Here is a 12,387-nt window from a genome sequence, read left to right as displayed (position 1 = left end):
TCTTCTTCTTCTTCTTCTTCTTCTTCTTCTTCTTCTTCTTCTTCTTCTTCTTCTTCTTCTTCTTCTTCTTCTTCTGCAGAACCAGGGATTGAACTTTCTTTTGCTAGCTCAGGATGCCTTTAGGACCGATCTGGAAAGTCATGAGGATCTGGGGATGGAACCACAGTACCTGAGCCTGACTGCCTTTGCTTAAGCAGGCACTTAGACAACTGAGCTAATGGGCAGACCCCTCCATCATTTTTCTATTCTCTTCTATTCGTTTTATCATTGTCTTCTTTAGAAGCAGTTCTTAATTCTTTCATTGTAGTTATCCTTTCTTTTTTTTTACTTCAGATATTATTTCTAAACTGATTTTCTCTACAACTTTTTGCAGTGATTTTTTTTAAATTCAGATGCTATTAATTCAGAGATTTCAGGTGCGTGATTCTCAGACACTTCCATGCTCATGTCTCCTGCATTTTTTTTGGCTGGGCTCAGGCCCTTCGATTTCATTTTGCTCCTTCTCTTTGTCATTTTGTACAGCACGGTCTTCTGTCCTTTGGTGTCGTGCTTTCATGCAGTCATAATCTTGGAAGCTACTGAAATTCTTTTGCTGCCTCTCTGAATTAAGAGGGATGAATGATGGTGTCATAGATCTGGGTCTAACAAAGTGTCTGAGATTGGCAGGTCCAGTTCTATGAAGTTTGAACTTGTCCCGATTGCCAAGCTTGGGTCGGGTTCTGTGTTCTGCTTCTTTCTGCTGCATCCCATGGAAGTGAGCCTGCTGTGCCCCTCTGGAAAGATGTTCTGTCCCTGGATTAGGTGGGTGGTTCTAGCACCTAGCATCTCTGAAAGAACTTCAGCAGAATGGTTTCATACCGGGCCTATATGCTGAGACTTGGCTGGGCCAGGAGGTCCCAAGAGCATGGTGGAAGGTCTCCCTCACACAGAGGACCTGGGCTGTTTCTGGAAGGGTCTGGTGGGCAAAGCAATGTGGAAGTTCTCCTACATATGCACAGGGTATGGGCTGGATCTGGTATGGTTTGAGAAGACCCGAGAGCACCACGCAAGGTCCCACTCACATTGTGGGCTTCAGCTGGTCCAGAGAGTTCCAGTGAGCAGAGCAGAGTGGAAGATCTCCCACACACATGCCAAGCCTAGGCTGAGTATGGAGAGGTCCTCAGAGTAACGTGGAAGGTCTCACAGAAAAAGTTCCCTTTTTATCCCTATATTACCATAAATATCACAATCTTCTCAACTGTGTGGAAGGATGCACTTTGCTCTACATATTTTTTCAGTCTTAAAATATCTTTATTGGAAGTGCATGCATTGCATTGTACTTATTTTATTTCAAATCATTGTATAGTTACTTTTGTGAAAATACTGTGTGCATTGTCTAGTGCAAATATAAACCCTAAAATTGTTCCTGCAATGTAGAGAAATAGCCAACTTAAATTGCAAAAATATGCTCCATAGTTACTGTTACACTGCAGTCATTTCTGCATTTTCTGAGTTTCCTAAATAACAGTCTTGTCTGCTAACAAACAACAGAAAGAGAAATTATGAAAAACAGATACTTATATATACTTCAATGTCTCACTGAGATTATCCTGTTGGCATTGAATAATAAATCATAGGTGCAGCTACAGTAGCATGATATGCTTATGCCTATGGTTTTACACTATTGTGCATATTTGAAACATTACTTCTATATTATGGAGTGCTACCATAAAAGTTCCAGTAAATCTTTTTTCGGATTCCCACTAATAAAGCTGGTGTATGTATCAGTACACACAAAATTCCTTCCAAATATGTCATTGATGTAATTAAAAGCGTTATAGACACAATTCTGAGAATTTCCCCCCCCCAATGTTCTTAGCAGAGTGGAGTAACCTCTGTCATAATTTTTCCTGTCTCTAAAAGTATTAAATCCAGGGTTCTTGTCTGCATAGAATCTAGTCCAGAAGTCAACTTTCATGTCTCCTTCACCCCTGGCATGACCTGAACCTCTGTCTTCAATGAATTGAAGCAATTTGAGATTAATTGCTTGATTAGCTTCATGAAATGCACAGCTAAGATCTCTCACTTGCTTTATGCTCATATGAGTAAAGACAGTACATGTTGTACATTTTTTTGCTTCTGTGAGAAAGTCTAAGTTAATGAACATAATCATTTGAGGAATGAGGGTAATTGTCATTTATGTTAAGTTTTGCATCTTCTGTATCTCACACTTTGGAGGAAAGAAAGATTACATCACCCGTATCAATCATAATATGAATTTTCTGTTTTAGAATTCATTTAGAGCACAGTCAGATTCCAGTTGACTCTTGTCACCAGGAATACTCATGGCAAGCCAACTATTTCTCCTCTATTTTCTGATGAACTCTTTATTTCAACAAAAGCAATGATTTTATTGTTCTCTCTCAGATCTCTTCTATTAGGTGAATAAGCTTCTCATGCTTTTCTACATAATGACATACATCCATTACCTGAACAATTTTGTGGTCTGCACTCAGCTCTAGAGTTCCAATGTGTATTTGAATATAATCTTTAAGCAAATCTTATGGAAGCTGTTTTACTATTTTTTAGCCAAGTTGAACTGCATATTAAGGTTTGCACATCAGCTCTTATATGATCCACAATCTTCCATTTCTGTGCCTCTTAGCCCATATCAAGCTTTTTAACAGCTTCATAAAGACAAGGTAGGTTGCTGTTCAAAGATTCATTTTTCCACATTCTAAACAGTCAATCACAAAACAAAAATCATAACATTTTAAGCAAATATTTACTTTATAATCCTGAGTTTTACAAAACTTTCCAATAGGTTATAGCATGTACAGTACTCAAGCACTTTAATAAATTAGAAAATTATGTAATTCTTCCCACACTTTGGTGGAAATCAGCATTACACTACTTCTATAATTAGACATATACCAGAGTAAAAAGAGCACTTCAGGCAAATCTCCTTAATGAACATAGATGCAAAACATCTTCAGCAAGTTATTTGTGAATAGAATGAATGTCATCACTAAGAAAAAAAATCGAGTGTTATATTCAGTAGTTTCATGTACTATAGTAATTTGTTGAACTATCATAATTTGCATAGACTTAGGAATGCACCCATTTCTGCAAATGGTTCTAATATACTGTTGCATAATTTTTCATAGTAATTATGGTCTTCCAAATTTCAAAGTTATATATTTTTATCTATTTTTAAATTTGTGATTAAATGAACTATTTTTTCTCTAAGCTTTGTGAATTTATCTGAGGGCTTCCTTATTTTACTTATTTTGTAAGAGAATATCTATGATTGGCTGCTTCTGTAAATTGACTCCTTAGTGACACTTTCTGATTTTTATTCTACTGCCACATTAGATTTTACTTTCCATTCTTAAAAAAAAAGTCAATCAGTCTCCCATGTGTTCCTATACAGATTTTCTCAACTCTCTCCAAATCATGTATCTCAAGTCCCTTGTGAGCACCATCACATATGCAAGTGGACTTGTAAACTACATATCTACAGTATTCAGCAGGTACTTGCTTTTCCTGCTGAGGCAGTTTTCAAGTTAGTGCTAGCACAGAATAGTCACTTCTTTTCTCTCTAGTAAGGCTGATGCTTGATGTGGATGATAATGAGTAACACACAAGAGAGTTTCTTCTAGATCCAGACAGGGCCATTCCAACCATATCCAATCCACTTAGAGCAACTGTCCATTCCAGAGCCTGAATATCAGTAAGTTCTGGGAAATCCTGCATTACAATTGAGTCCATGACCTTTACAGGGACGTTTGCTCAAGTGGGGAAAGCTCATCAAGAATCCAATTCATGATCCTGGCAGTGATCCTGGTCACTCGAGTAATTCAACATGCTGCCAATGGTTATAGCTTGCAGGAAATGAAGTGCAGCGAATCAGATTTAATGAATAACTGAAAGTGGCCCTAAGTCAATTCTGGGGGCAGGAGCAGTGGAGGAACTGAAAGGACAAGAGCCAGAATATGTGAATACAAACCATGAGAAATAAATGAGCTTTGTTCTATATCTTCCCCAACTCTTCAGTACTTGGCAACAGATTTTCTCACCCAAGACCAGGAACACTTGGACAGTAGAACAGGTTTCTGTGAGATAGAAGAAAATACCTAGAGACAACTTGTGAGACATTCAGATTTATTTTGAAAGGAGAGGATTAATTTAAATGTAGAAACAAGGGCACACAGAGTCGGCAATTGAGACTGGGTATGGTGTTGAAATCCTGCAATCCCAGCTCTTAGTAGGCTGGAAATAGGCAGATCACTACAAGTCTGATCTAGTAGTGAGACCCTGAACACCATGTAGACACTTCCATAAAACTCAAAAGAAAAAAAAGAAAGAAATAAATTTCAGATGTATGACTTCCATGTTATTTTATGACCTTGTCTCCTGGACTTGTTTGCAGTGGGTTGCCAGTCTGAGCTTGCTTTTTGATTACTTGTTTTAAGATTATCCATACTCTCAATATTCAGTGAGTTTCAGTACTGCTTCTGCAATTTTAGGTGGGTGGGACATTGCTCACCAAGCTCTTGAAGCTGTCTGGATCTCATCCTGACTCCCTGAAGCTTTGGGAGCATGCTGTGTCAACAGGTCTCCTAAAATTATGAACAACATGGACAGGGTTCCTGCTCCTTTGATGGTGGGGTTGGGGTGGAGGTCACTGTGTTCACTGAAGCTATTTGGGGATCAATGTGGTTACCTCAAATGTGATGGGTACATTTCTTTTTTTATGTCGCTACATCTATTTTTTAATTAAATAAATTGTATTTAATTACAAGGATTCAGAATGTCCAGAAAACAGTTGAAACTTTTTTTTTGCAATTACAGAGTGGCACTCAGTTAACAGAACAATTATTTCATATAAGCTGCTTCAGAGACAACTGAAGATGAAAAAATACCATCTCCATATATAACTAATTTGTTCTGTGCACCAACATGAACATGCTTTAAATTACTATGCCAATTTACAACCCCCATACCGTAGCAGGTAAGGTTAATGGCTATTGAATATACCACCAGGACAGGTCTACCTACAGACATATTCAGTAGTGTGTTGATGATGCAAAAACAAAAGACTCTACAGTTAAAAAACAAATCTTACACAGCCTTACATTTCAACTTTTTCTTCAGAAGGACTGAGTTGTGTACAGGGAGCTTAAATGCTTTATAGACAAGAAAAAGAACTGCATTAGAAACAACTTATTAATCATGATGGGTACATTTCAAAGATATGAAATTTTCCCATACAGTGAGTTGGAATGTTGTCTGTTAACAAGACTCTGATGAATGTGGGAGAATTGAGTGCACCAGTTCGTGTGCAATTTTAAATCCAAGAGCTATTTAATATTTCATAAAGCTCAGTAAGTTTTATTGAATAAGTATTGGATAATTGCAGAATTATTTTAGAAGACCAACCTACAGGATTGTACTTGACTAAGGGGCAAAGAAGATAAAACACACAGACAAAAAAATGATGAGATCACAGTTGTTGATTCTTTGATCTATTTTTCATGTACTTTTATTTTAGTTCGTTAACCCTCTACATACACTTATGATGTTAAGATCTTTGTGTAACTTTTATGTAGAAAATTTAGTGTTCCTTTTAATATTTAGACCTCTGATCCAATTCGACAGTAGTTTAGTGCATAGTGTTTGGCATAGGTCTAATTGTAGTCTTTTGCATATTGAAAGCCAGTTTTCTCTGATCCAGTTATTAAAGTTGCTATCTTTCTTTCAGGGAACATGGTTGGCCTCACTGTCTAAGATAAGGTGCCTGAGTGTGCTTATACTGTGTCTGCATTTTCTAACATATTTCATTGGCTCTTCTTTCTGGATTTTTGAGTATCACACTGATTTTACCATAGTAGCTTTGCAGTATAATTTCAAGCCAGAGATTGTGATGCTTCTGTCTTGTCTCTGTTTCCCGGGAATGTGTTTGCTGTTTTAGATCTCTTCAGATTCCAGATCAATGATAGGAATAATTTCTCAAGATGTGTGAGGCTTTCTATAGGTGTTTTTATAGGATTGCATTGAGTCTGTGCAGCAATTACGACAGTATGGCTATTTTCAAAATATTCTTTATTACTATCCAGAAGCAAGGAATATTTTCTAATATTCTCTTTGATCTATTTACTCAGAGTATTCTAATTTTCAGTTAAAAACCTTTTTATTCCTTGTGAGATAGATTCCTCTGTTATTTCTGCTTTTTTGATGTGATTGTAAATGGTAATTACATCATTGCTTCCCTAACTTCTCTCTAGGGTTCATTTGTTGTTTGTGAACAGCAATAATACTGATTTTTGAATGATGACTCTGTGTTCTGATAAACTATTGCATTTAGTTATTAAATGTACAAAGTTTTTGTGCAGTTATCAAAAAAGAAAAGAAGGGCCAGATAGATAGCTCAGCAGACTAAAGTGCCTGCAAGCAGGCATGAAGGCCAGGGATTTGTTTACCCGGCCTGCCATGCAGGCCCCTCCTCCAGGGTGCCATGAGCTTGCGATTGAGTCTAGGCATGGTGTGACATGCCTGTCATCCCAGAACTTGGGAGGCTGTAAATGGGAGAATCACTAGGAGTCCACTCTCGCAGTGAGACCTGGAACACTCTGTAGATCCTTCCCTAAAAATAAAAATAAAAAATAATGAAAAAAAGTAAAAAAAAACTTCATAAAATAAGAAATGTAACATGCAGAATCACTCCAGATTCTGAAGAATTGAAGATGATTAGTTCATACTTCCAACATCTTTATTCTGACAGGACAGAAAGGACATAAGAAATGGGCAAATACTTGGATGTGAATTATCAAAACTGAATCAAGAATATATAAAATTCAGAGTAACCCAGTATCAATGAAATTAAAAATGTAATGAAAAACTCTAAAACAAGAAAAATCCAGGCCCTAATGGATTCACAGATGAGTTCTAGGAGACATTTGAAGAAAATTTCATTCCAACTCTTCTCAAACACTTCAGTGAAAGCGGAAGAGAAACTACTCTCTGAATTTATTCCTGGAAGCAAGTGTTATTCTGATACAAAAAAACAGAAAGATTCAACATAACAAGAGAACTACAATATTTAAATGGTAATAGAATACACATCTCTGACAAAACTAAACCAAAAAATGGGATATAAAAGGAGGACAACTTTGTATCTGTATATACAAAATAGGATAGAAATACAGCTACTTTCTCTTAATTCAATGAGAAGAAAGATTTGTACTAATAGTGTTTGGACAGGATATCATGTCTGCATCTTATACTATGTATAACTACTACAAAGACAACAATACACAATATGTTAATCATTGCAACTGTTCTGCTAACTTGTTTTGAAACTGTCTCTGCTAATTGTTTTCCAATAAAATTAATTTAAAAAAGAAAATTATTGAAACAGAAAAACAAAACTATGTCCCAATGTCCCTCATGAATATAAAAAAAACTTTCTCAGTATCATGTTATCAAAGATTATTCATCTAGTCATCAAGAAGATTATGTGTTACAATCAATTGGCATTAATCCCTGGACTATAGGAATGGTTCAAAATATGCAATTCAATAAATGTAATCCATCATATCATCAGTACCAATGACAAAAATCATTATCATCTCAATATATGCACAAAACCTTTTGACAAAGTCCAAATCTCATTCAAGATAAAACTGCAGAAAAAAAAATATCTACGGAAAATCAGATTAAATGGTCTTTACATCTTCCTGATAAGAGCCATCTATGACAATGAGCTGCCAATTTCATACTAAATCAAAAAATCAATGCCTTAGCTTTAAAATCAGGAACAGCACAAAGTTACCACTGTCACTCCTACTCAATATAGCTCTGGAAACCTTAGGGTGAGCATTTAGATAAGAAAGAGAAATATAAGGAATAATGCTTAGAAATGAAGAAGTAAAGTTTCCTTATTTAGAGATGAGTTGAGACTCTATATAGAAAAGCTTAGCAACTGCCCAAAGAGATTTGGAGATTTAATTCCCACAAGTGAAAAATTTTTTATGTTAGTTCTTAAGCAACAGGATTAAGAAACACTCTTTATTGTCATTTAATTTGTAATCCAATGCAGGTTTAGTTTAAAACAAGTAATTTCACAACTCATTCATCATAAAAGTTATCCTATACCTAAAAATACAGAACTTTAGAGTACAAAAATTATTTGGAGTTGGATTTTATGATAATTGTTGAAATCATATGTCCTATATTGTCCCATAGAGAAAAGTATCCTTAACATGTAAACCAAGAACAATAAATGACTGTAATGTATCAATGCCAGTTTACATTAAAAAGTTTAAATGGTCTATCAAGGCAAAAGAGAACCAATTTCCTGGAAACCTGTATTCTATTGACATTTTAAATAATCTTACATTCATATTTTTTTACCTTATTGGGTAGACTCTTTAGTACTTAAGAAGGACCATACTTTAAGATAATGCACCTCAATCTATATTTTCAGTCTCACTTTTTTGTATTTTTTTCTTAAATTTATGTGTACTCTTAAAAATTTTACCTGTATATCCACTGTTAGAAAATTATTATTTTATTAATTTTATATGCATTCTTCAGAAAATTTTATCACTTATTATTTCTTGAATTTACACTTTTCCATTTTACAAATTGTAAACATTGCTAGAATATACAGGTTCAAAAAGCATTTCATATATACAAGCAAGAATAAAGATGATATTTTATTGCTAGGAAATAAATTCTTAAAAGCAATTGCTGTTATTATTTATTTGTTCTTGGAACTTTGATAAATTGCCTTATGTATACAAGTTAAAATTTCTGCATGTATATGTATGGGTTAGGAATGAAGTTACTGTTAGTTTCCTAGTCTTCCATTCACTTTTTGCTTTCTTCAACCTTTTTTCTTTCATCAATTCACTTTATTTTTTCCTTCTTTTTTCTATTTCCTTTTCTTTACTTTTTGTTTATTTAATTTCCTTATGTGTCTTCCTTTTTTTTTTTTTTTTTTTTTTTTTCAGAACCAAGGTTGAACTCAGATCCTTGTGCTTGCCAGGGAGGTGCTTAATTTACTGAGCCACCTCCTCCCTGGCCCCACTTTATGTGTCTTCCAAAGTGCCTTGTTTGCAGTGGGAAATATGCTAAAAAAATTCTCAAAAAACTATAAAAGGAAAAGTGCAGGAATAGCTAAAATTGGGAAATTTTCACATGCATATTTTTTTTCTCTCCATATCACCAAAAATGGCATTATACACACAGGTCACCATCACCCAAAACTATGTTGCAATGACTCTCTTGAGAGCTGCTTTGACATCTTTGTTCCTCAGTCTGTAAATGATAGGGTTCAACATCGGTGTTACTGCTGAGTAGAACACAGAGATCATTTTATATTTTTCATTCATTATCTTGGAATTTGACCTCATGTAGGCAAATATTCCTGAACCATAGAAGAGAAAAACAACAATGAGATGGGAACCACATGTAGAGAAGACCTTGAGCCTTCCTTCTGAAGACTGCATCTGGACCACAGTGGAGATGATATTCCAATAGGAGATGAGGATGATGGAGACAGGAGCCAGAAGGATTACCACACCCATGGCAAAGATGACCATCTCTGTTGTGTAAGTGTCTGCTGAAGCCAGCTTCAAAAGAGCAAGGGGCTCACAGAAAATAAAGGCTAATGACATTGTTTCCTCGGTAGGGAAGACGTAATGTGAATATAGTGTCCACCGGGGATGCAAATATACCACTGCCCCAGGAAACTACAGTCATCTGGATACATACTCCATGTGTCATGATGCTGGAGTAATGCAGTGGCTTGCACACAGCCACATACCTGTCATAGGACATCACTGCTAGAAGTGCACACTCTGTACTTCCAACCAGAAGTAAAACAACTATCTGTGTTGAGCACCCAACAAAGGAAATGGTTTTTGTCTTCAACAGAAAGTGTACAAGTGCTTGAGGCACTGTAGTGGTAGAAAAACAGAGATCAGCAAAGGACAGTTTCCTCAGGAAAAAGTACATAGGTGTGTGGAGTCTGCAGTCTATATGCATCAGTATGACTATGAACAGGTTTCCCAGTATGGTCAGCAAGTAGATGGCCATAAACAAGAAGAAGAGAAGGAATTGTGTGTTTGGATCCTGTGAGAGACCCAGGAAGACAAATTCTACCACAGAGCTTTGGCTTTTCTCTCTCATGATTGTTTACTTCTCTTCACAGAGAAACACCAATAACACAAGTAATATAAATCAGCTCTTTCAAAATTCTGAATAAGTTAACTATTTTATTAATCAGTATCTGAAGTTGTAGTACTGGTTAAATCCTGAGATCTCTTTTGGTATATTATTCTAACCACTGAAATTTGTTTCGGTTTTCATGTCTTTTTCTTAAATATTTTAATAACACAATTGGAAAGGAATTATTATTAATATGTTATGGGAGCATTACTTAGTTCATTTATTTAAGGACTAGTAGCTGCAGGAGTGAAGAGACATTTACAAGTTCAACTTTCTTTTATGTAATGTTGGGAAGCAAACTAATTGGTATAAGTTTAAATGAAGGAGACTTTGGGAGTTGAACTAATGACCGTCATGAAAATTGCTTTTTTTCATTTTATAACATAATATTAAAAGAACATTCTGAACAAGGGGTATAAAATTAATGTTTCTCTTGTCTGTAATTCCATCCTTTGATGATAGATTACTGTCTTGTGTTCAATGTGAAGAGGATCCTGATGGATATCAGTGTAAATGACTACATCTTTAATAGATGGACATAGTAATACTGTCTTTTAAATAATCCTTAATCTATATTTTATAATTTTTTACCTCTGAGCATTGAATATTATGGCAATTTTAATATACTGAGCACCCTTCTTTCATTACTAATCTTTTTTTTTTTTTTTTTTTTTTTTTCAGAACAGTGGATTGAACTCAGGCCCTTGTGCTTATTCCACTGAGCCATCTCCCCAGCTCCACTTAGGCCATAACCTCTTTGGTTTTGGTGGGTTTTTTTGTTGTTGTTCCAAGAACTGGGGATTGAACTCAGGCTCTTGCACTTGCCAGGAAAGCACTTATTCCACTGAGCCATCTCCCCAGCCCTTCATTACTAATCTTTATTTTCACATTTGATATATTTTCCCTTAGAGAATTAGATTTTTATTGTTTTAGTAGATTATGAAATGAAAACTTCATAGATGTATCTATTTTTTTGATAAGGCTCCATGATTCTGAATCATGACATTCTGAGTAAAATAAAAATACTATACTGAGCTATTACTACAGATTGCATTGAGCAGAACAATGAAATTTTGTGCACGAAAATAGGTCTCTTGAATCAGCCCTGTAAGAGAAAAATATATTTTAAAAATATAAAAACACTAAGGCAAAACATTAGTATTAGCACAATATTTAAGAAAAGGAAATACTAGTAAAGGACAAAAACATTGAATAAAATAATATCTAAGAAGTTCTCAAATATTATGAAAGATATAATATGAAATCTATGAAGAGGGATATAAACAGGCCTTCTTAAGGCATATTAATCTCAAGCTGCCAAAGTGAAGCATAAAGAGAGAATCCTCAAAGCAGAAAGAACAAATGTTAAGTCACATATAATAAAACCCTATTACAGTAACAGCAGGTTTCTACACCCAAAATCTGCAGAAAGGATGTGTTGGTAAATTATGTAAAATTTTAAAAGAAAGCAAATACTACATCAGCCAAGAAAAAGTGTATCATTTGCCCTGTCTATCACTGAAAACATCCTTGAGATAATCAACTTTAAAAAACAACTATTCTGGATCATGTTTTCTGACACTTGTGTTTCTATGCCCAGGGCACACTACATCACGTGCTTCATGGTGTATCACAGCAAACGCATATGACAGGAGGCCATATGCTCCCTGAGGAAAGCTAAAGGTTGGATATCAATGTCCATTTAGGGTACATACATTCAAAGTTCTACCTGCTTTGGCTAGGCCCCACCTCCAAAATGTTTCAACACCTGCAAATATTACTATATACTGGCAACCTAGGCTTGAACATGTGGCTTTGTGGGGTGCATTGAAACGCAAAAGTAAAACATTTTTCCAGAATAACTAAACCTTACAAGTAATGGAGGTATAACGGATTATTCACTCAAGGAAAATATGAGTAAATTTGCATGCTAGACCAGCCTTTTCCAATATTTCCTCTTCTTAACTACTATGCAATTAAACTATACCTAATACACATTTCTTGAAAATAGATCAAAAAGACTTTCTATTTTAAGGTTTTTATAGCTAATCATTTAAATCTAATAGCATTTATACAAGTATGTCCAAAGAGATACTCAGGCTATTTTAAAATATTATAAAACAGTTATTATTTTGAAAGCTATTATTCAATATTTTTCGATATTTCCCAAGG

The 12,387-nt window shown here is 35.1% G+C and overlaps 1 pseudogene; it reads right to left on the bottom strand.

Annotated features, from left to right (window-relative positions):
* Window positions 1-9,251: 9,251 nt before the first annotated feature.
* On the bottom strand, window positions 9,252-10,176 carry LOC101569464 (annotated as a pseudogene).
* Window positions 10,177-12,387: the final 2,211 nt, after the last annotated feature.

Source organism: Octodon degus, unplaced genomic scaffold (assembly GCF_000260255.1).
Source record: "Octodon degus isolate 3935 unplaced genomic scaffold, OctDeg1.0 scaffold00359, whole genome shotgun sequence".
Taxonomy (NCBI): Eukaryota; Metazoa; Chordata; class Mammalia; order Rodentia; family Octodontidae; genus Octodon; species Octodon degus.
Note: the sequence above shows the minus strand (reverse complement) of the source record. Positions and strands in the feature narration are given on the sequence as shown.